Consider the following 25,146-nt stretch of genomic DNA (forward strand, 5'->3'; position numbering starts at 1 on the left):
GTAGACAAGCCCCTGTTCCCAGCTGGGGATGTGGAGGCATGAGACTTACTCTTCCCCTTCAGGTGCTGCTCCCAGAGTGGGTCAGACCCACCTCTGGGATCTCCCCGGGGTGGAAGAAGGTTGGGCAGCTCCAGCTGTTACTACCGCGCACAGAGATGCTGCCGCTCCAGCTGTCACACACACACCCCGTGGAGAGGCCGCGGCTCCAGCTGTCACACACACCACCCCGTAGAGAGGCCGCGGTGCCAGCTGTCACACACACCTTCCAGTGCACAGAGGTTGCACCTCCAGCTGTCAGCCCCCTTCTTGGGCAGCAAACTTCCAGGAAAACGCATACACACAGCCCATACCCTGTGACCCTCACTTCTGCTGGTGGAGGCACTGGCTTTAGAGCTGGGTGCCTGGCCAGCAGCCTTCCTCTCTGGCTGCCCTATACTGAAGGCAGCACACTGTCAGCAGCAGGGAAGAAGTAAGGGTGGCAATCCCATGACATCCCCCACCCCTGCACGCACACACACAATATAGCCTTGCAACCATCCCACCCTGACGGCCTTTTAGGTCAGGACCCCAAAAGTTACAACACTGAAATTTCAAGTGTAAATATCTGAAAACATGAAATTGACTAATTTAAAAAATCCCTGGCAGTGATCTTGACCAAAATGGACAGTGAATTTGGAAGGATCCTAAACTATAATGACAAAGTGCTCCTCACACAGGCAACAAATTGGTAAAACCGAGCTTTTGCCAACCATCCCGTACCCCACACACTCCAAAATAAACCTACCGTGGGGCTTATGACAGCATACCTATGTCAACCAGGGATCACACCCCTGGCCTAGCTATGCCAACAGAAGTTGTTTGCTGTGGAGACACGGTTCTGGACAGGAGATGGTGGGGCAGCGCAGCTAGAAACTGGGGCTTGATCTACACTAGTAACTCGCCTGTCTAGATAACATCACTTATGGGGTGCGGTTGTCTTTTTGAGACATTTCTATACCGGCAAAAGCCCTAGTGCAGGTGCCGTGACAATGGCAAAGAAGGCCCCTGCCGAACCACTACTCTGGCCAGGGAGCGGAACCAGTCTGGCAGAAGCGCTCACTTGCTGCGTAGCCATGGGGCAAACCCCGGCTAGGGTGGCCAAGGCCTCAGCCCAGCCCCTACGTTCTCCCCGGGGACACAGGAGGGGTCTGAGCGCGCTCAGCCATCCCGCCTCTCCAGAGCCCACCGGCGCAGGGTCTCGTTCATAGCGCTCCCCACGGCAAGGTGGATGCAGCCCCCGCCCAGGGGACCCCCTGCTGCAGGGCTTGGGCTGCCCGGTGCAGACACTCACCGGCCCGTCCCCCGGCGCTGCGCAGCTCCCCGCCGCCTGCCTCGCTGCAGACGGGACCCACAGCCCCGCCGGCGCCCCTGCTTTGGGGCCAGCGCGCCCCTGGGGCGAGGAGTTGCTGGGTAACGTAACTTACTGGTACCTCCCTGCCATGCGCCTCGACACCGGCCCGACCTTCCCGTAGAAAATGGCGACACCACAAGCAGCGAGAAAATCCAGCGGCCAGCGACCAAGCCAGGCGGCCTCTCAGTCCCCACCCCGGCGGTGCGCGCGGGGACGGCAACCAGAGTGCATGCGCCGGAGCCGCGAATCACAGAGGGCGGGGGCAGGGGGTGAGGAGTAGGGTGACGTGGGCGGGAAAGGAGAGAATGGGGATGGAGAGGGACGATATCGACTAGGGCGGCGGGAGAGGAGGGAGAACCTGACAGGGCCTGAGGACAGAGGGGGGCGGCGGAGCAGGCAGCAAAGCGAAGAGAGGCCAATGTACGGGGGGTTCTGTTGAAAAGCCCCGGGAGGGACATGCAAGAATCAAATGTCGAAAAGCAGAGCGCTTAGGGAACGGGAGACGGCGACGCCCAACGCCGCGGTCCCCGTCCCAAAAATACCCCAGCAAGGCGATTAAACAGAGACAGCGGGCTCCATTGCAGCACACGGCCCAGGAGGGGAAAGGAGAGTGGACGGACAGGTGGCGGTTGTACAGCAGAGCTGCAGTTACAGCGGAGGAGGCAGCTCCTGCAGTCTCAGCCCTTCCTCACAGGCCCTTACAACTTTCTATAGAAAAGCTTTCTTGTGCCTGAAATTTCTCCTGGGCCTCCATCTTTTCTACAACATTTCGCTGATGCTTAATTACTGTTTTGCAGGGTTTCAAAAACAAGGGTGGGGGGGTGCTTTTTTTTTTTTTCTTCTTCTTTCCTCTGGAATAATTTAAATGGGACTGAAATTTCACACATGGCATGTGCATGCACTCCTCAGTGAGAAACGCATGCCTTTGCTGAGGGGGAAACAATGGAATAGAAAAAAATGGAGTATGGATAACCAGGTAGCTGTATGCTCCCAAGTGAGTTTGTCACTGAATAAATACAATGGGGGTGTACCTAGATGACACGTGGTATATATGCGATATGGTATTTTCTATCAATTTTCATCTTGGAAAAGAGATGACAAAGAGAAGATATGATAGAGATCTATAAAATTGTGAATTGTGTGGAAAAAGAGAATAAGGAAGTGTTATTTACCCCCTCACATAACACAAGAACAAGGAGCACCCAATGAAATTAATAAGCATCAGGTTTAAAACAAACAGAAGTACTTCTTCACACAACAGAGTCAACCTATGAAGGCCAAAACTATAAGGGAGTTCAAAAAGCAATTAGATAAGTTCATAGGTTCATAGATAAGAGCATAGGTCCATCAATGGCTATTTGCTCAAATGGTCAGAGGTACAACTCCATGCCCTGGTGTATCCCTCTTCTCTGATTGCCAGAAGCTGGGGGTGGATGATGGGATGGATCACTCAATGATTGCCCATTCTGTTCATTCCCTCTGAAGCATCTGGCATTAGCCACTACTGGAAGACAGCATACTGGGCTAGATGGACTACAGGTCTGACCCAGTATGGTTGTTCTTATGAATTATTATCAAAAGCTCTGCTACCATTTCTTGCCATCTAGTTTCAGCAATTCTGCATCTTTTTCTGCAGTGCCCTCCCTGAATGCAGTAATCCAATCCATGCATAGTTAATTATATTAGACTTTTAGAATATAAATTCTCCCAGGAAGAGCTTTTCCTCTTTCATTAATTGGATTTGGAAGATCCTTGTGGTCCTGAGCTCAGTAGAGTCATTTGAAGATGCAGTAGTCAAGTTTTGATGCCATGCTACAACAGCCTGGTGCAGTGACATTCTGTTAAAGGGGTCAGGAACTGCCTAAGCCTATTATACAGTATTTCAGCTTTCTATGTTAACAGACCACTACAAAATTGGAGATTAACAAATTTTCTTAGTATCCATTCATAAAAATTCTCCCTCAAATTTGGGAGTTTCTTTTTAATCCAAGAGGCTATAATATTAGAAAAAGCAAATCAGAAACAGACATTGGTTAAGAAAAAACAGGTTAGGATCTGCTACACCTGCATCCCCATTTTCTACAGAAATCTGCATATACAGATATATATCTTTACTGCAACAGGCAAGGCTCTACCATTGTTGCTACATTCAATATTGCAAACGTTTTGTGTTTGGCAAGAGGCTAGCTGAAACTTCCTCCAGTTAAAATTATTTTATCTGTTGGTCCCAATCTGCACCAAAACTAAACTACAGAGTCTAACAAGCTATAGCTGTGATTTGCATATCATTTGGTGGCTCTATAATCAGCTTCATTGGACAGCTGTTCCTGGTACCTATTGCTGCTGACCTCAGAAATTCACCAAAGTAATTGGAGATGCTGGCCACTTCCTATTGCTACTAATTTTCTGGTGATCCAGCAACTCTCGTCAGCTGGGAGGTCATGCTGACATGACCAGTGACCTGCATATTTAGAAGGCTATTCTGTTGATTGTTATATTTGGAGGGAAGAATGGGGGAATATGTTGCCCACAGTGTATTCAGGATGAACTCATTAATACAAGAATTGTTGAATTTGTCTGTTCTATAGCCACAACAACTGTGCCTTTATGATGACTAAGTCTTGGAATAGAAAATGTAACAATGTGGGATAACCATGATGTGTATGTGTTATGTTTTTTAACTGATGCAGAAACCCTTGGCTCAGATTTCCTATATTTGGACACAACACACCTGTGTTTTTTTGTTTAAATGTATTTTCAAAGATACCAAATATTGTATAATGAACATAATAAAATGACTACAAAATTAGACTAGAAATCATGTGTACTACAATAGATAACGTTCACAGCTAAGAACCTTATCACTGTAGAAGTAGGACAATCCACTCAAACTGTGCATATGATCATGGTATGGAAGACCACAAAAATATTCTGTAATTGAATATCTTGGCAGAACTTCAGACTTGAAAATGTAATGGCCCAGTATATTTTTTTACTCAAATTATTGAGTCCAAAATTATGCTTCATGAACAAATTCAAGTTTCTTGTTTCTTCCAGGATTTACTTAGAATGTTTACTAGTTCACAGAATTTTCAAATATTTCACTTTTCAGAATTCTAGGATCTCTGCAGTTGTCCTGTAATGCTGAGGAATGCACCTTTCCAGAACACAGACAGAGTGTGGGGCACTGAAATACAAAGGCTGTGCATCTGTGAAATTCATAAGGACTGAGAATCATGCTTGTAGATCCTAATGGGAGACATAAACACAGTGGTGATCTTTGATCACTGTACCGGTGTCAAAACAGTAATAGACTTTGAAAAGGGAAAGGAAGGGCATGATAACAATTATAATGGCTCCTAGTCTAGAGTAAAATATGTATCACAGCATCTAACATGAAAATTGCCAAATATATCATAGGACTGAGTTTGATAACTGTTTTACAGAAAACTGAGCTTTGAACAAATCCAATATAACAGCAGCAGCATTCTTTGTTGTTGAGTCTTTGGATGTCAATGATAGTTTTCGGTTCAAACTCAGAAGCTTGAATAATACTGTCTATAGCAGTGGTCTCCACCCTTTTTATGCACACTATCACTTTTTGAATTTAAGCGCAACCTAGGATCTACCCTGCCCTACTCCCGAGGCCCCACCCCACTCACATGCACCTCTCCTCTGTCGCTCGCTCTCCCTCCCTCAGTTTCACCGGGCTGGGGCAGGGGATTAGGATGCAGGAGGGGGTGCAAGCTCTGGACTGGGGCTGAGGGGTTTGGAGTGTGGGAGGGAGCTCCTGGCTGGGCAGGGGGTGGGGTTGCAGGAGGGGGCTCTCAGCTGTGGCAGAATGTTGGCAGGCAGGAGGGGGTACATGGTGCTAGCTCCAGAAGGGAGCTCAGGGCTGGGACAGGAGGTTTGGGGGGCACGAGGGGGTTCAGGGTGCAGGCTCTAGGAGGAGGCTCAGGGCTGGGGTAGGAGGTACTGAGTGCTGGCTCCGGGAGGGGGCTCAGGGCTAGGGTGCGGGCTCCCGCTGGGTGGCACTCACCTCAGGTGGCTCCTGATCAGCAGTGCAGTGGGGCTAAGGGAGGCTCTCTGCCCGTCCCTGCCCCACACCACTCCCAGAAGCGGCCATCATGTCCCTGTGGCCCCTGGGGGGTGCACATGGCTCTGCATGCTGCCCCTCTCTGCAGGCAGCAGCCCCGCAGCTCCCATTGGTTACAGTTTCCCATTCCCAGCCAATGGGAGCTGCAGAGGTGGTGCTTGCAGGCAGGAGCAGCATGCAGGGACCCCTGCCTCTCCACCCCCAGGGGCCTTGGGGCATGCTGGCTGCTTCCGGGCACAGCGCAGGGCCAGGACAGGCAGGGAGCCTGCTTAGCCCCGCTGTGCCACCAGACTTTTAGTGGCCGGAGATCGCAATTGACTGTCAGAGGCTACAGGATCGACTTGTTGACTGCTTGTCTACAGGATAAAGAAATTATATGTTTTTGTTGTCACACAACATTATCTTGCTGTTCTGAGCTGCAAAGTACAGGAAATTTCTTTGTCTAATATGTGTCTTTCTATGGAAAGAATAATTTAATCAGTGGGTATTTCTATTCTTCTTATATTATGCAATGATTCATTTTTGGTTGCATGCCTTTCCATTTTTGACTCTGTATTGTACGCTGTTCCATGAGAACACTAATGCATTTGTAATGAGTGTCCTTTGATTAGATTTGACATTTTTGATCATCATTTGTTAGTTATAAATGCAACATAATAGCACACATTGAGATTCCCCCATCAAAAATCCTGCCTAGAACTATATCTTTATCCATTTAGCAGCTTTCTTTTCTTCAGTGTTTAATGAATTAGTAGATGAGTTCATACTTTTCCCTCACAGTGATATACTACATCAAGAGATAAAAGCAGGTTACAGAAATATTTCAAATCTAAACATTTTAATAAGCTTTGTTAGAGATATTATTCAATCTAGTTAGAGACTAAAAGAAACTGAGTACTCAGAGACCAATCTGGGGGATTATATTACTAATCCGAAAAGGAACTGTAAAATACCCCTAGCTCTCACAGCATGCTTAATTATCTAAAAACCTGTTTTAAATTGTTCAATATTAGAATGTTAGATTTGATTATGAAGTCATAATTGTTCATCTTTCCTGAGCTGAAAACTTTTTTACTGCCTGTAGAAGGAAGATGAGAAACCATGAATCCATATACCTAATTGTTTCCTCTGTGTCTATACCAGAATTTATGAACTATATAATTTCTAACTAGAATTTGTAGGGTAACATGATGCATAGCAGAATTCACACAGAACTGGGGATATATCACATTTACACTTAGGATGAACATGAAATCATTAGGAGGGAGGGAAAAACACTTTTTTGCCCTACTACTATTTTATTATTTGTTTTCACTAGTGACCACAATATGCTAAAAAAAACAACAAGGAGCCCGGTGGCACCTTAAAGAGTAACAGATTTATTTGAGCATAAGCTTTTGTGGGTAAAAACCCCACTTCTTCAGATGCATAGAGTGAAAATTACAGATGCAGACATAAATATACTGGCACATGAAGAGAAGGGAGTTTCCTTACAAGTGGAGAACCAGTGTTGACAGGGCCAATTTGATTCGGGTGGATGTAGTCCACTCCCAATAATAGATGAGGAGATGTCAATTCCAGGAGAGGCAAAGCTGCTTTTGTAATGAGCCAGCCACTCCCAGTCCCTATTCAAGCCCAAATTAATGGTGTTAAATTTGCAAATGAATTTTAGTTCTGCTGTTTCTCTTTGAAGTCTGTTCTGAAGTTTTTTTGTTCAAGTATAGCTACTTTCAAATCTGTTATAGAATGTCCAGGAAAAAAGAAGTGTTCTCCGTTACCATTCCTGATGTCCGATTTGTGTCCATTTATTCTTTTACGTAGGGACTGTCCGGTTTGGTCAATATACATGGCAGAGGGGCACTGCTGGCACATAATGGCATATATAACTTTAGTAGATGTGCAGGTGAATGAGCCTCTGATGGTGTGGCTGATGTGGCTGGGTCCTCTGATGGTGTCGCTAGAGTAGATATGGGGACAGAGTAGGCAACGAGGTTTGCTACAGAGATTGGTTTCTGGGTTAGTGTTTCTGTGGTGTGGTGTGTAGTTGCTGGTGAGTATTTGCTTCAGGTTGAGGGGCTGTCTGTAAGCGAGGACTGGCCTGCCTCCCAAGGTCTGCGAGAGTGCGGGATCGTTTTCCAGGATAGGTTGTAGATCGTTGATAATGTGCTGGAGAGGTTTTAGCCATCGTGTACAGTCCCCAGCTAAAACCAAATAGCCATTTTGATAACCCCCACAGTCTGACACCCTGTGACGTCCTGTACCTACCCCTTGACAGAAGCATTCATAGATATAAAAAAAGTGGCCATATCTTTTTTGCAAACAACAAAAAATAATACATTTTTCTGTATTATATAGAATTTGTGAGCTCCAAAAAGAGCAAACATCAGCTTTATCCTGTGGTTCTCTCTTTAAAGGCTACTAACTCCATTGACATTAGATAACTGCAGATATTATTTTGTACACAAATTATAAAGACAATATATCTAGGAATATAGAATCTAAGAATGTGGCAAATTTACTTTTTGAGAAAGAGTGGATACTGAATTATAACTGAATTATAACTGTTTTTTTCTGTCTAATAGCAACATGTTAAGATCTTACTATAACTACCAATAACTTAAGTTAAAATGGTACATCATGCAAAGCATGACGTTGTCTTCCTTGTTGAGTTGTGGAAGACATCTTAACCAACCCACAAAGATCTACTAGTCTCTTCAGCTACTTAAAACTTCCCTGAATAGGGACATGATCAAAAGCCTATCAAAGTCAACAGGGGTCTTTCCATTGTCTTCAATGAGCTTTGGCTCAGGCCCCAGATTCTCACAAAGAATCATCCAGGTAAAATGCTAATCTCCATTTTGAAGAATTAAATCTATAACAAGTCACACTGAAGGCTATCTTTTCCACACTATGATAAGACCCTAGTAGCTGCTGCTCCCTCTGCTTTTCCGTCTACAGAAACAGAGGTGTTGGGAGAAAGAGTATGAGAGGCTACAGCTGCGTTCACCAGGCCAAGAACTACACAGTGCAGAACTGCTCATCTTTTGGGAACAACCAATGGCCCCCCTCCACCAAATATCCTGAATAACAGATGGAGAACAGGGACCCCTCAACTGCATTTCCATCACATTAAAAATTCTATTGAAGGGAGTGGGTTCCACGTAGGCATTTTGAATTAGCTGGGTTTTCCCTTCTTGCTGGGCTAACAGCCCTGCAGTACAGAACTGCTTCTCTTCTGAGTAAAGCCCCACCCTTCATATCTCAATTAAAACATTTGGACGAGGGGAGAGTATGAAGAAGGCAGTGGGAGTATCTCACAAAAAATGGACAGCTGGATATTTCCAATATAGTTTGGCATTCTATTTTTTTTTAGATATGGTCTGTTTGCTTTTATCTGTTTTAATCACATATGTAACTACATTTTCTGATATCTTGTTATTTTTGTTATCCAATATTCAAATTACATGTGTGTACAAAGAGAGGAAGCAGTCAAATTTGAATGAATTCATGTAGAAATTATATTAATTTGGGGAATTGTCCCCTACCTAATTGTATTACCACTTTTTATAATTGATCCTGTTTGGAATAAACTCAGACACTTTCCAGTGCACAAGTTCTAACAACATGAAAACAGTGAAATCCTATGGTAAAATTTCACTCTATTAAAAATTCTACTACAGAAGGGCAGGAGATTATATTGGATTGTTTTGTACTTGGGTAACTCCAAATTTGGCAAAACTCTACGGGAAGTAAGGAAGTAAAAATCTCAAATAATTCTTCAAATGTGTTGGCGACCATTTGTTCTTTCACAAGGTGGAGAAAGTAACCAGGCACAGCCATTTTAAACTTTATTCTGACCAATAAGGAGGAATTGGTGGTGAATCCATAGGTAGAAAGCAATTTGCATAAGAGTGATCATGAAATGATACATTTCATGATTCTGAAGAAAGGAAGCAGCAGAGTAAAGACAACAATTAAAAAACAAAACAAAACACTTTAACAAATCAAAGAACTGGAGGTAGGATCCCTGGTAAGAAAATCTAAGGGAAAAATTTGCTCAGGAAAGCTGGCAGTTTCTCAAAGTGACAACATTAAAGGCACAATAGCAAACTAGCCCAACATAAAGGAAAGGTAGGAAGAAAGGTAAGAGGCCAATGTGGCCTCTCTTTAGTGAAAATCAAAAAGGAATCCTAGAAAAAGTGGAAACATGGACAAACTGATAAACAAGTATGGGAAAAAATCAGAAAAGGTAAGGCACAAAATGAATTACACCTAGCATGGGACATAAATGGCTGTAAGAAGTTGTTCTGTAAATACATTTGGAGCGAGAGAAAGTTACAGGAATATGTGGAATCATTACTAAATCAGGAAGGATCGCTAATAACAGACAAAATCAAGAAGACTAAAGTGCTTAAGGCCTATTTTGCTTCAGTCTTCACTAAAAAGATTAATTGTGACCAGATGCTTAACATAATATTAACAAATATTAACATAATTTAAAAGATAAATTAGAGCAAAGAAAGAACAGGTTAAAGAGTAAGATAAGTTAGATGTATTCAAGTCATCAAGGCCTGATGAAATTCACCCTAGGTTACTTAAGGAACTAGCTGCAGCGCTATCAGAAGCATTAGCATCCGATGAAGTGAGCTGTAGCTCACAAAAGCTTCTGCTCAAATAAATTTGTTAGTCTCTAAGGTGCCACAAGTTCTCCTTTTCTTTTTGCGAATACAGACTAACACGGCTGCTACTCTGAAACCTGTCAATTATCTTTGGGAATTCATGGAGGATGGGTGAGATCCCAGAGGACAGAAGAGCAAACATTGGTCCCCTTTTTACACACAGATACTAAGAGAACCCAGGGAATTACAGATCAGCCAGCCTAACTGCAACACCTGGAAAGATACTGGAACACATTATTAAGCAATCAATTTGTAAGCACCTAGAAGATAATAGGGTTATAAGTAATATCCAACATGAATCTGTCAAGAACAAATCATGCTAGACCACCTAATTTCCCTTTATGACAGGGTTACTGGCCTAGTGGAGTAGAGTGAAAGAAGCAGATATATCTTGATTTTAGTAAGTCTTTTGACACAGTCCCCTATGACATCCTCACAAGCAAACTACAGAAATGTGGTCTAGGTGAAATTACTGTAAGATGAGTGCACAAATCCCGGGTTGAAAAACCATATTAAAAAAGTAATTAACATTGGTTTGCTGTCAAACTGGGAGGATGAATCTGGTGGGGACCCACAAGGTCTGTCCTGGGTCTGGTACTATTCAATATTTCCATTAATGCGTTGGATAATGGAGTGCACAGTATGCTTATAAAATTTGCAGATGACACCAAGATGGAAAGGGTTGCAAACACTTTGAAGGGCAGGATTAGAATTCAAAATGGTAAATTGATAAATTGGAAAGGTCTGAAATCAGCAACATGAAATTCAATAAAGACAAGCACGAAGTGCTATAGTTAGTAACGAAAAAAATAAAGGCAAAAAAATACAAAATGGGAAATAATTGGCTAGGTGGTAGTACTACAGAAGAGGATTTGGGAGTTAGAGTGGATCACAAATTGAACATGAGGCAACAACGTGATGCAGTTGCAAACAAGGCTAATATCATTTTGGGGTGGAGTGTCATATATATCACACAGGAGGTAACGGTCCCGCTGTACTCAGCACTGGTAAAGCCTTAACTGGGCTACTATGTCCAGTTTTGGGTGTCACACTTTAAGAAAGATGCAGACAAACGGGAGAAAGTCCAGAGGAGAGCAACAAAAATGATAAAAGGTTTAGAAAACCTGACCTATGAGGAAAGCTTAAAAATCCTGTGTATGTTTAGTTTTGAGAAAAGACGACTGAGGGGAGCACCTGATAACAGTCTTCAATTACATTAAGGGATGTTATAAAGTGGAAGGTGATCGATTGATCTCCATGTCTACTGAAAGTAGGACAAGAAGTATCTGGCTCAGTCAGCAGCAATAGAGATTTAGGTTAGATGTTAGGAAAACCTTTCTACTACAAGGCTTGTTAAGCTCTGGAACAGGTTTCCAAGTGAGGTTGTGGAATTTCCATCACTGAAGGTTTTGAAGAACAGGTTAGACAAACACCTGTCAGGGATGGTCTAAGTGCAGGGGCTGGACTAGATGGCCTCTCATGTTCCCTTCAGTCCTACATGTCTACAATTCTTTAATTATGAAGCTCCGTCCAGCTTCCTGAGACCAGGCCACTCCACTTCTGTACACTCACAACACACAATTTCCTTCCTGTTCCAACCATCTTCAAATGGTAACAAACCATTCTTGTCTGTTTGCAATGCCCCATGTCCTCTTGTCACACCTACTCCCCTTACATAGCTCAGGAAGCCACGATGTAGTGCTAAAGTGCAATTGTCCAAGTGAGGGAGGGAAGTTAAGAGATTGATTCTGTTATGGCTTGCTGGCACCAGGGTCAGATGGTACTGCAGCTGGAAAGTTAGGGATGGTGCTGTCTCTTGAGAGCAGATCGAGCAGTGTCCCTGGAAGCATAAAGCTCTGTGCAGCTGCATAAATAACTTATGCCTAAGGCAGCTAATATTTATACCTCAAGTAGCTTCAAAAAATATCACAGACACAAACTGCATATTACTGGCTTACACAAGTCATCCGGTTCACTGGAAAACTGAAAGTCTATGGTATTTGCACAAATTACACAGAACATGAGATAATCCTGCAAACTTACTTACAAGCACTTATTACATTTTGGAGGATAGCACTTTGCATACATTTCACTATGTGTAAATTATGAGGCATCATCTGTATTTATAATGAAATACACACTCTATATACAGAAGAACAGGGCCCAAATTTAACTTCTGGCCAAAACCTGGGGTCCTTCTTCAGACCAAAACCAATGGGTGCAGCTAAAGAAAGGAAAAATGGGGAAAGTCAATCAGGATTTTACCCTTTAAGAGAGTTTCAATGCCTACGTTATTTTTGTTTAAGTACAACAAATCCAAAATCTAGTGTTGAGAAAACTGCCACTATATCAGATACTAATTTAAAATGTAAAGACCAAATTTATTATTGGCATAAGAGAGCACAACTGTTACGGATTTTCATCCACTTAATGAAGCAGTGAACTTGGTAACAAATCTCTTAACAGTGTTTCCCTGTAATCTATATCTAGCAAAGCTTTTCTATCTCCATCAAATATGCAGTCTCAGAACATTTCACAACACCTGCTAGTTACTGTTCCTGCTTATGAAACAGCATAAACCATTGAATTAAAGAAGTGTTCAAAATGACCTTTAGTTCTTAGAGCTAAGAAATTCTCAAAGCCTCAAAAGAGGATCAATCAACTCAGCCCTGCTCTATATTATGGTATTCTTGAAAATTTTGTAGGTTTTACTTTGCCAGTATAATAATAAACAAAATGTGTATACAGTGGTTCCATCTTTTTGTTCCCTTCAGTACTTTTGAGTCATTAATACATCTCTTTCAGAAGTTACAGTAAGAAAATTTAGGGTTTGAATTCCCCTCATACCGATGTAAATCAGGAGTTACTCTATTAAAATCAACAGAGTTATCCCAGGGCAAAACCATCAGAAGTGAAAAGAGTATCAGACTCATTAAGTTTAAGTACACACAAACTGCACTTTTAATCATCAATACTGCTTCTTAATTTTCTCTACTTGCAGTTTATTATTACTCCTGGGGGAATTATGCACCAAAAAAAAAAAACCGTTGTGCTAAAGAATTAAAAATTCTGCGCACAATATTTTAAAATTCTGCAAAACTCTGCATATTTTATTTGTCAAAATAACACAATATAATCCCATCATTTTCAATTATTTTGGTAATTTATTTCAAATACCTGTCAACACGTGTGTCTGTAACAATAGAGACAACAAAAAAGATTCAAGAAATGTTTTTTGACAAATAAATTCCTTATTAGCCATATTTAAACTACAATACAGATATGTATTTCCCACATTCCTCAGAAGTAGTGCAAAGACTCGGGGAGCCAGAGGTAACAGGGGACAGGGAAGTAATTGCTGGGAAGGAGCATGGGAGGGGACCTGGAGGGTTGTTGGTTGTGGGTGGGAGAAGTATGGAACAGGTTTGTTTGTGTTGTTTTGTTTTTTGCAGGGAGGGACTGTTAGAGAATTGGGAAGCCTCCCCCATGCAGACCCTGGCTGACCCCCAGCCTCTCCCATTCAGGCAGGCACATCTGCCCCCTCACCGTGTGTCCCTGCACTCCCCCACCTGTGTCCCTGCTCTCCCCTCCCCCTGTGTCCCTGCACCTCCACTCAGACACATTCTCCTCGACATCCCCATGTGGACCTGCAACTCCTTCCATTCAGCCCCTGGATCAATGCTGTCACCCCACTGGTTCCTGTGCCCCCATCCCAGTCTGTCCCTTCCATTAGCCCTTCTGAACCCCAGTCTGTGTTACCCCCCCAGCAGCCCCATGTGCCCCGCTCTGTCCATCCCCCCCATATCCTGTGCCTCCTCACCTGGCCTCTGCCCCCTCCCTCTCTGGCCTGTGAGCTGGCTGTCCTCTCTTCTGGTGCCACAGTAACCCCTGATGGGCAAAAGGTATAATTTCAGTGCCTCTCCAGCAGAATGTATTTTCTGCAGGGGACAAAAATATCTGGAAGGGTGTGATGGGGCATCTGCCTCACACTGGCCAGTAAGGGGTTAACAGAGCCCTAGGGAGACCGCCTGAAAAGCAGTCAATAGGAGAGGGGCTGTGAGAAGTGGCCAATCAGGCACCAGCAGGCCCATATAAGAAGAGTTGCATGACAGAGCATGGTCAGTAGCTGTTTGGAGCTTGAGGAGGGAGTACTATGTCTGAAGTAGGTTGCATTCATGGAGCACCTTAGACAGAGTAGTGCAGGCAGGAAGCCAGGGAGGGGAGAAGGAGCTCTGGACAGGTTCCTGAGACCAAGAAAGGTGCTTTGGCCATGCAGAAGTGGTCCAGGAAATGCAGTGACAGTAGAGAAAAAGGAAAGAATGTGACTGTGGTTCAGAAGGTCCTTGGGCTGGGACCTGGAGTAGTGGGTGGGCGTGGGTTTTCTCCCATTTGCCACTGGGGAAGGACAACTGACTGCAGTTGCCACTGGGGAAATGGAAGGACTACTGAAGAGCTAAACCTCAAATGGAACAGGGGAAGACAGAGAGTGATGTGGCTGGAGGGTGGAGCCATGAAGAGGATGCTGTGGATCCTCAGGCGGCAAGCAGGGCTGCAGGCAGATGGTGGAGATCAAGTGATGTTGTGCAGATTTGGATGGGGATGTTGACCTTGAGCTAATTTCAAGAGTGACTTAGAGGTGCCAATCGAGTGATGAACACTGTGACAATTTGGTGGAGAATGCTGGCATATGGTCACCCCACTATAAGGGGAGGCTAGAGGACTGTGGGGATGATAGACTATTTGAAAGACTGTGAAGGTGGAGAGACAATGGAACCTCAATATGCGGAAGCATATTTTGCTGAGGGATCATACACCCTCCCAGGATGAATTCCAGAATCGCTGACCTTGCAGAAAGGGGCTGACAGTCAGCAAGGGTGACTCCAGGCCCTGCTGCAGCAGGTACTCGAAACCCAACAGATAGTGGGAGACACAGGAGTACTTGCAGCCCTCTATGGCCCAGCTAGCTGAGCAGCAGCTATATATATTCAGGCTCCTGTGGTAACAGGTCACTAGAGGCCACAGAGTGAGTGGGAAGCAAGGCATCAGGGCAGGAGGCTGGTGCTGGAACAGGGCCATGTTATGCCTGTGGGCGACAATGACCCTGGAAGGGAGACAGCCCCTACCAGGAAGGGGAACAGAAGCCTTACCCAGAGGATGGGAGGAAGAAAGAGCCCAGGAGAGTCCCACATGTGAGGAAACAGGGAGGAGATGGGCATGTTGGGCCTGTGAGCAACCGGGGCACCTGCAGCGGAGTGCCCGCACATGAGTTGTAGAGTCAAGGCTAGCCCAGGTAAAGAGCTGAGCAAAGGGAGGACAATGGGAGGCCTATGGCCAAAGGGAGGCAAAGAGGTTGCTTTCAATGCCATGAGGTGGGCCATATAAAAAGACATTGCCCCCTTTGGAAAAAGCAGGATAGAAAAGGCATGTCTGAGAACCAGGCTAGGGTAGAGACTGTCAAGAGGGATGTGGCAGTGAGGACCATGGACCTGGCAGGGAGCCATCTCCGACACCCAGCAGTGGTGGTTGGTAAGGAAGTGGTGGATAAGATGAGTGAGATGGAGAGGACTTTTTCACCTTGTTATGAATGAAGGACTTTCAACTTTGCAGTGTACTATATAACCTTTCCTCCACTCTGTTTCAGAGGTTATCATAGGAAACTGTTAACAAATAATTAACTTAACATAGGATCTCATAGCTGGATTGCGTGGAAGTGCAATTTGTCCTGAACTATGGTGAGAACTTTCCAATTAGAATGTACCTCACATGCTTGGGGTACTCTTAGCCAATGAACTTCGAAAAGGGTTTAATTTAATCAGTTCTTCACATTGCAGAAACGGAAAAACTAGGCAATGTTTTCACAACCCCAAAGAATTTATTTTTATATTTCACTGTTTTGTAACTTTTCTTGTAATATTTTGGAGAATACAGGTGATGTGCAGTTGTTTCATCACATGCTGGCTGCCCCTTTCAAAAGTGTGAAATTTTCTTCAAAATTAATAGATGAAGAACATTCACTATAACTGAGATTATGTTTAATCATGACACCAGTACTGTAATCTTATCTTTAATTATACTTATCTACCTTTATAGGTGTACCTTTAGATTAACTAATCTGATTCAGATCCCTATATATGATAGAAAAATCCCTTCCACAGAAAGAATAGCAAGCTTTTAAAATGTTTGTAGAAATTTGATCAACACATAAATAATTTCCATGCAATATGATAGACCCAGTAACATCTTTTCCCCCCAGAGCACCTCTTTGATTTGTCATTATTCCTTATTTTTGAATTTTAATTATTCTTTATAATAGCACGCACCTAGCATTTCAACCTCTGAGGTGCTAAATCTTTACAAACATTAAATTAGCCTCATAATTCCCCTGCAAGATACTGTAGATATTACAATACTCTCTGCAAATCCTAATTGCTCTAAGCAGTAGCAATCTTTGCCCAGTTGAGGTCAATGTCACATTCATTGGAAAGAGGTCGCAATGTGCAGGAGCTTAGTCAAACTAATTCTCTTGGTTATAATTTCACCGGGCAGCTAATAAACTGCCCTCGTTTCAGCTCAAAAGACTTATTCAGCAGAAATGGATAACCCGTGGAGATAACAGTAATACTGTGTACTTCTATCATGCCTCCATATCACAGAATATCAAGGTACTTTAGAAACATTAATTAAGTTTCAAAACACCCAAGTGATGTACACAAATATCTTCCCCCACAAGGAAACATCCATAAAATATAATTATGGTTGAAAGGGTGTTGACATGCAGTATAGCTAACACCCAACCAAATATTTTTTACCCTCCCTGTCAGATACATATAACAATCTTACCACATGGAACACCAGAAAAATCTGCAAATGCATCATTAAGGATTCAGCCACCCAGTTCCCCCACAAACAGCTTACATATTCAGATGCATCCAACACATGATTCAATTCAATACCCAAACAAAAGAGCCTAATCCTGACTTGAGAGAGTGTAGGCTGACTCCGTGCCCACATGCAGCCTAGTCAAGCATCTGCTCATGTAATGCTGAGAGACCCCGATCATCAGGATAGAACTGGAGACCTCCGGAGCTTAGTGCATGAGCCTCTACCGCATGAGCTAACAGGCTGTTAGCTAAGGCTGTAGAGCAGACTCGTTAATTGCTCTCTAAGTAGTCTCGGCGCCACTAAATGGGACAGGACAGAGCTGTAGCTCACGAAAGCTTATGCTCAAATACATTTGTTAGTCTCTTAGGTGCCACGAGTACTCCTTTTCTTTTTGCGGATACAGACTAACATGACTGCTACTCTGAAACCACTCATACTTCATAGATTGCAAGATCGGGGCCAAAGGATTGTGGGACTGGGGCAAATGTAAGATTGACTGGGTGGTAGAAATTGGTTTGGGTGATAATGAATGGGTAATTGTTACATGGCAGCAGATAATTAACTGGATTCCTCTAGATTTTCTAACATTTAAGGGCTTGTTGGGCCCCTTATCATTGGTGCCTTCAGCATTTACACAGTTACACTATGGAACTTATGAAAATTTGAAAAATGTCTTGTTTCTTGTGTTTTAAATACAGATACATACATAGGATATAAATTCATTTGCTTACATATAATTTAAAATAAATTAAATCATTGGCTATTTTATTTGCATTTTTGTACACAAATGGACATGATGAAGTGGTCATTTAAAAAAATACATGTAATTCATCTGTCAAATATGGAAAATTCCAGATTTTTCTGATTCCCAGGCCAGAGCTATATAGAATGTAATTATGATATTGTAGACTCTTAGGACTCTTCCACAGTCATTTTAATAATTCATCCTTTCAAGAATATGGATGTAAAATTCTTAAAGCCTAATAAAAAAAAAAGAACCCAAAGGGCGAAGACTGCCAAAATGAGATGACGTTAAATGCCACTGATTATTTAATAAGAATAGTAGTCAAGTAGTTAGAGACAATTTGATTACTTTTTTTAGGTTTATGCTTTTGTTCATATAAATCATAAAACTCAGCAGTATACATCGATATAAACTGATGGATTATTCCTGCACTTGCTTCTTAATGAAGCTGTTTCAATTTTGTGATTGCAGTACACCAGAACTTGTCCTGTAAATCAAGTTTTTCTAAGGACACTGGACACTCATTCATGGACTTAGAATAAGATCTCAGAGCTGGATATGCTTGCAACAGTCATTCAGTCACTGACACAGCACAATACAGACATTGCTAATAAAATCTGTTGTTGGCCAATAACTGGTAGGTAAATATACATATTATATCACTGATCTCAATTCGCCAATTAATTTCATTTCTGGCATGCTTAAATATGCCAGGGAACAGAAACCTTGACCACATGGTCAGTGCAGAGGATTTTTGTGTCAGAACTTTTATGTTTTTATTATCAGCGATATTTTCCTGTACCATAACTGCTCTCTAGGCGCATGAATAGGCGAACTGTGAGTTTGTGGCACAACATGGTCCGTACTCAGTTTCAGATAAACTGAATGCAATTTTGTCCCATTTCTATTTTGGAACACAGGACAATCGTCCCCACTCCATACAAGACAGTCCACAAATAGGATAAAGAATATACAAACAATGTTGCTTGCTAAGAGAGACTACACAACTGCACTAGAAGAAGAGGCTCTTACATCCTTTTCACTTCCCTCTAGCACACCCCTACAGCAAGGGAAATAGTTGGCCTTAGTTGTGTAAATTTCAGTTTAACCTGGCCTTACCTGATATCTTTCCTCTTCCTGGATTTGATAAATATAATTCATATAGACAGGTTTTCACTCCTGGAAAGTGAATTTAATATTTGTTTACTGTGAGTATTCAACCTTGCAAGTTTAGAATGTACCTTTCATGCTAATTCATACTAGGCAAACTCAATTGCTGTGATGTTGGCAGAAAGCAAACACAAAAAGGGCCAAATAAATGTTCCAGATTTTATTATTTGTCCAGCTTTACTAATTCATCTTCACAACACCACTGTCAGATAGGTAAGTTATTATTACCCCTATTTTACATAGGGAATACTGAGGCAACCTGACTGGGCAACTGCCCAGTGGCAAAGTTAGACCTCGGGCGGGGGCGGGGGGGTTAATTCTCACCCCTGTATTCATTCCTCTAGACTCATGTTACTTTTAATAATGTTTATAATTAGCTAGCAACAAACAATAAAAAAATATTGGTAGAGCTTAATAATCATTAAACTAATAAACAAAGCAAACTACTCCCTTCCCCCAAGTTACTAAACAACTACTCACTGCTCCTTACTATCATTCCAAAATCTGGAGCAGCTGATCATTGCAATAAGCTCCACATGCAGAGGAATCATCTCTCTCCTGACTGCTAGTTCCTCCAGCAATGTTCACAAACCACTCCCACAGACATCCATGGATTTGCATATCGGCCAATTTTAAGTACAGAATGGCACATAGGTCAGAACTTACACTGTGAGTAGGATTTTTCTTACATGCATTAGGAAATCCTACGGTGCTATTTTTCAAAATATAAGTTGAGGCCTTAGAAGGTAAATTCCATCACACATTTCTGTTCTCCTCTATGTAAATGTCTATAGTTCCCTCTACCAAAAAAACCCAACACTCCATGATGGCCCATGCCTTATCACTTTTAAGTAGGCAACTATGGAGGATGCCATTGAGGGAAAGCTATGGTAAAGAGTCCTAGTAGAGCCACATCTGTGTGGAATCAATGGCCCCAAATCCTTTGTCTCAACTATTTTTTTTAAGGGTTTTTACATCAAAATGGCTAACTTGAGTAAGCTATTCTTAGACATTTCATTTATAGGTTTAGGTCTTAGATTGTATTTTTGTGTGCATATGTTAAAAACAAGCACTTAAACGATGCAGTTACTGTAATGTTAGACTAAGTATCTTGTAATCATGGGCACCCTGATAGTAGAAGACAGTAGCCATGGGCAGTCATGCATTTGGAGGCATCCTCCAAAGATATAAATCCAGTTTTAAAAAATCATAGGATGCAAATGTCTATATACCAGAATTATATGTAGCTTAAAGCACACAGGCATCTTATGCATTCCTCATATTTGGTACAAAAAAAGTGTCCCCTTGACCGAGGGTTGCCAGGCATCCGGTTTTCAACCAGAACACCTGGTCGAAAAGGGACCCTGCCGGCTCCGGACAGTACCATTAAAAGTCTGGTTGGCAGCACAGTGGGGCTAAGGCAGGCTCTCTACCTGCCCTTGCTCCGCCTGGCTCCTGGAAGCAGCCAGCATGTCCACTTCTAGGCGCAGGGAGGCTCTGCACACTGGCCCCACCCCAAGCACCGGCTCTGCAGCTCCCATTGGCCGGGAACCATGGGCAATGGGAGCTGCAGAGGCAGTGCCTGTGGGCAGCGCACAGAGCCAATGACCTGCACAGTAAATGAACTGGCCGACACCTACTTATGCTATTTTTACCAAGTTGTAGGCTTTTTCTTTTACTGCATCTAGTGTTAAATGCTCATGTAATGGCAAACACCATGCTTCAAGATCTATCAGCCCCATAATCATGGCTATAAGTCTTCTGTGACAAACTATTACTTTTTTCCATCAGTGCTACAGATATCAATAATAGATCATCATATGGTTCAACAAGAGATTACTCTAGATGTTACATAAACAGATCTTTCCTTTGTTTTTCGTGTTATCATTAGCACAATCATGCAAGTCTGTAGGTTCATATTTAACAGCAAGTAGTGGATATTTTGGAAATGAATGGACTCCAAAATCTCCATGTTGCCTTATTCTTTTCACTGGAATTGTATAAAGTTCATTACATTCAAATGTTTCACAATAGCTTGCCATTTAGATTCAAACTCAATAGCCCGTGTAATTGATTTGGAGGCATAAACAAGAATGACACATTCCAAAATGACACTTACTGAAATTATTTTTTCTTACAAAAATTAGATTTCTTATATATTTCTTACTTGTTAAATCTTTCCACTTAAGACTAGGACAGCAGAAGGAAAAAATGAGAGAGTAGCAATCACTAGTGCTATTGTGGCAGATTACCTCTTTGCTTGATTTGTGATCCCCCACTGCCCCCCAATAACCTTCTCTCTCTTTCCAATCTTATTGGTGTTTAGGAGAGCAAAATATTTCTAATTAGTCAGTGAACATATTTAATTTAGCAGTTAATGATCTACTCCATCTCAGCTGCATTAGATGGAGACTGGTAGAAGCAGCCCAGAGTTATGATTTATTGGTGTGACAGACAAATGAAAGGTTTACATTGCACACCTTTGAAGGGGATGGGTAAATTTTTTTCTTTAACAGCAATGGCAGAAAACCACAGTACTTAGGTCAGACTAGATGATCTAGTAGTCCCTTCTGGCTTGAAACTCAATGAGTGGTTTGATCTGGGAGAAATGTGTGGGAGGTGTCCTACACTTGACTCTCTAAGAATCATGGTGCCAAATTCTTCCCTGATATCAATCTTCAGACTAGATTCTGCCCTGAGTTAAGACTAATTTGCACTACTCGGGGCAGATTTAGAACTATTATGTGTGGCCAATCTATCCCCTGCATAAAATAGTCCTGGGGTGGCATACAGAAGTCATAGCAGCTGCTATGTAATTCTCCTTTTTGTGTTGGGGGCAAGACCAAGGTGTTCCTACAGCTATCTCCAGCTGCCAAAATTTCCCCCTGGAGGGTATCAGCAGCTGTCATAAAATAGAGCAACCTTCAGGCTCCCCTTTCTACCAGGGACTGCCCTGATGGCCAGACAGCCCTAGGACTGAGGTCACAAAGGTGTCCTTTGTGCTGTCTCTCTGTGATGAGTGCTACTTGAACACAGGTGATTATCTAGCCCATTGACTTCAAATAATACACCAATTTCACCCTTGGTATGTAGAGTGTTCAGTGTAAAACCTCGTAATAGAGCTTTCCAAAATAATCTCCTTCAGCACAAAATTCTTTCCACTGAGTTACAATATGGATCTCTGATCTTCACTTTGGATATCTATTGCATATTCTGCATTAATTTAATGTGAAGAACTCCCACATTAATGAGAGTTCTGTACGTGATTTACATGAATATGGAATAAAGATATAAGAGAGAATGTTTGCCCTTAACAGCATACCCATATAACTACTTTTGCCCTTAACAACGTACCCATATAACTTAATTTCAACCAAAGTTCTTTCCAAAGGATTATGTAAGAAGCTGGCTCAATGTATTTATATTGTCATATAATTACAAAATCATCCTATGGGGCCATATGCTCACATAACTTGCGTGCTGAAGAGTGTAGCTACTTTTTCAAACCCTGACACCAGAATCTACACACAAGATAAAATCTCTTATTTGGCATCGTGCCATATCAGGCTCCAACACAAAAATGATCTTATGCTGAAGGGGCCAAATTATCTCTAGTGCAATTTCACTGATGTGAATTGAGTTTCAGCAGGAATTGCTTTCGTCCAAGATCTGCAAAAGACATGCAGACTACAAAAAAAGGGGTACTGATATAAAAAATGTGGGATGAATCAGGGCAAATATATATCCAGTGCTATATATCCTACACAGGAAATATATATCCAGTGCTATATATCCTACACAGGAAAAATAAAGAAACATTTAATCCCTTCCACTTCTATGTATGGAGGGGACATAAACCTGAACAGAGATAATTCCCTACTAAATTTTACACAGTATTAAGAAGCCTTTTCTATAGAAACCTGCTGGTTTCATTTCTATTAAAAATCTATTAAATGTTTTCATAAGAGAACCTTTAAAGACCTAAGAGTAGCTGTGCCTGGTGTATAGAACAGATTCACGCAATGTATCTGAGAAATCAAAATAGGCTACATAATATCAATTTGTCTGATACGGATACTTCAATCCATTGTTGTTCCAGTTCTGTTCAGGCTCCATTAATATGGAATACCTACATAAAGTTAGGACAAGGTTTTATCAGATACCAGGAGTACTATAAATTTCAGTTCAAATGCTTATTGCCTTCTGTTTTCAAAATAGATTTATCTGTTTTATTGTTACTTCCATTACCTCTGTGACAAATTATTGCTTTCCCCACCACCACCATCAGTGCTACAGATATCAGTAATCATCATCATGTGGTTCCTCAAGAGATTACTCTAGTTGATGTTACATAAACAGATCTTACTCTTGTTTTTCATGGTATCATTGGAACAATCATGCAAGCTTGTGGGCTTTTACCTTAACAAGAAGTTACTATGTTTAAGGTAAAAAGGTTGTCTGTCTTCCCTACACCAAAAAATTAATTATGGGATAATTAAGACTGAAAAGATGTTAACACTTACTGCACTTCACACCCGACCAATTATTTTTAACTTCCCTTTTATACACTCGAAGAAACTCTAAACACTAGAAACCCTGGAATTGCACAGCTAAGGTTTCCCTGACAATTCCTCATCACCATACAAGGCTTGACCATTCACTATCACCCACTCAGCCTTAATTCTGCTCCTTTAAATCTTCAAAAATAACTCCCATACAGAGATAACAAACCTAGTTTCTAAACATGAAAACCATATATTCAATGTAATGAATAAATGTTAAATACAGCAAATCAATAATACAGTACCCAGCATTATTCACTACAAAATAACATTGATTCATAGATTGAAAGTAAGCCCTGAGAAAATAGCAGATTTTTTTTAATTCACAGCAGTGTCACAGATAAAGTGGCGATTTTCATGGGATAGTGACAGAATGCAGTCATTGAAAGGTCACCGCTGCATTCCTTTGCAGAAAACCAGCCACTGACTCCCTCTGGTCCACCCTGTACCGCAAATGCTGCAATGTTTCCAAAGATAGGCCACTGGAGCAAGATGCCTACTTCCACCTCCCTGCTTTTGGAAAAATCACAGCAGTTCAGGGAGACCTGATGGCCAGTTTTATGTGTGTCATAAATATAAAGGGAAGGGTAAACCCCTTTGAAATCCCTCCTGGCCAGGGAAAAACTCCTCTCACACGTAAAGGGTTAAGAAGCTAAAGGTAACCTCACTGGCACCTGACCAAAATGACCAATGAGGAGACAAGATATTTTCAAAAGCTGGGAGGAGGGAGAGAAACAAAGGGTCTGTGGGTCTGTCCATATTCTGTCTTTGCCGGGGATAGACCACGAATGGAGTCTTAGAACTTTTAGTAAGTAATCTAGCTAGGTATGTGTTAGATTATGATTTCTTTAAATGGCTGAGAAAAGAACTGTGCTGAATAGAATAACTATTTCTGTCTGTGTATCTTTTTTGTAACTTAAGGTTTTGCCTAGAGGGGTTCTCTATGTTTTTGAATCTAGTTACCCTGTAAGGTATCTACCATCCTGATTTTACAGGGGGGATTTCTTTATTTCTATTTACTTCTATTTTTATTAAAAGTCTTCTTGTAAGAAAACTGAATGCTTTTTCATTGTTCTCAGATCCAAGGGTTTGGGTCTGTGGTCACCTATGCAAATTGGTGAGGCTTTTTATCCAACATTTCCGAGGAAAGGGGGGGTGCAAGTGTTGGGAGGATTGTTCATTGTTCTTAAGATCCAAGGGTCTGGGTCTGTAGTCACCTAGGCAAAGTGGTGAGGCTTTTTACCAAACCTTGTCCAAGAAGTGGGGTGCAAGGTTTTGGGAAGTATTTTGGGGGGAAAGAAGTGTCCAAACAGCTCTTCCCCAGTAACCAGTATTAGTTTGGTGGTGGTAGCGGCCAATCCAAGGACGACGGGTGGAATATTTTGTACCTTGGGGAAGTTTTGACCTAAGCTGGTAAAGATAAGCTTAGGAGGTTTTTCATGCAGGTCCCCACATCTGTACCCTAGAGTTCAGCGTGGGGGAGGAACCTTGACAATGTGAGAGACAGTAGCCAGCTCAGCATGGGTCAGAGTGGAATGGATCAGCCAGGCATAAGCAGCTGCTTTAAATTCTCCCTGCAATGCACCCACTCTGGGCTCATTAATATTGTAGCAACGGACAAA

The 25,146-nt window shown here is 42.2% G+C and overlaps 1 protein-coding gene across 5 annotated transcripts in view; it reads right to left on the reverse strand.

The window, feature by feature from the left end:
• Window positions 1-25,146, reverse strand: part of DDX59 (DEAD-box helicase 59) — a 58,863-nt gene that overhangs the window by 19,710 nt on the left and 14,007 nt on the right. For 2 of the 5 annotated variants that reach the window (XM_084637451.1, XM_084637447.1), the window contains exon 1: window positions 1,464-1,631. The exons of 1 other annotated variant lie outside the window; for it this stretch is intronic. The gene's annotated coding sequence lies outside the window, so the exon portion shown is untranslated. Of the gene's footprint in view, window positions 1-1,330; window positions 1,633-25,146 lie in introns of those variants that run through there. 2 more of the 5 variants (XM_084637448.1, XM_084637449.1) reach the window with 2 other exon arrangements.

The sequence above is a fragment of the Lepidochelys olivacea genome, assembly GCF_965140295.1.
Source record: "Lepidochelys olivacea isolate rLepOli2 genome assembly, chromosome: 8".
Taxonomy (NCBI): Eukaryota; Metazoa; Chordata; order Testudines; family Cheloniidae; genus Lepidochelys; species Lepidochelys olivacea.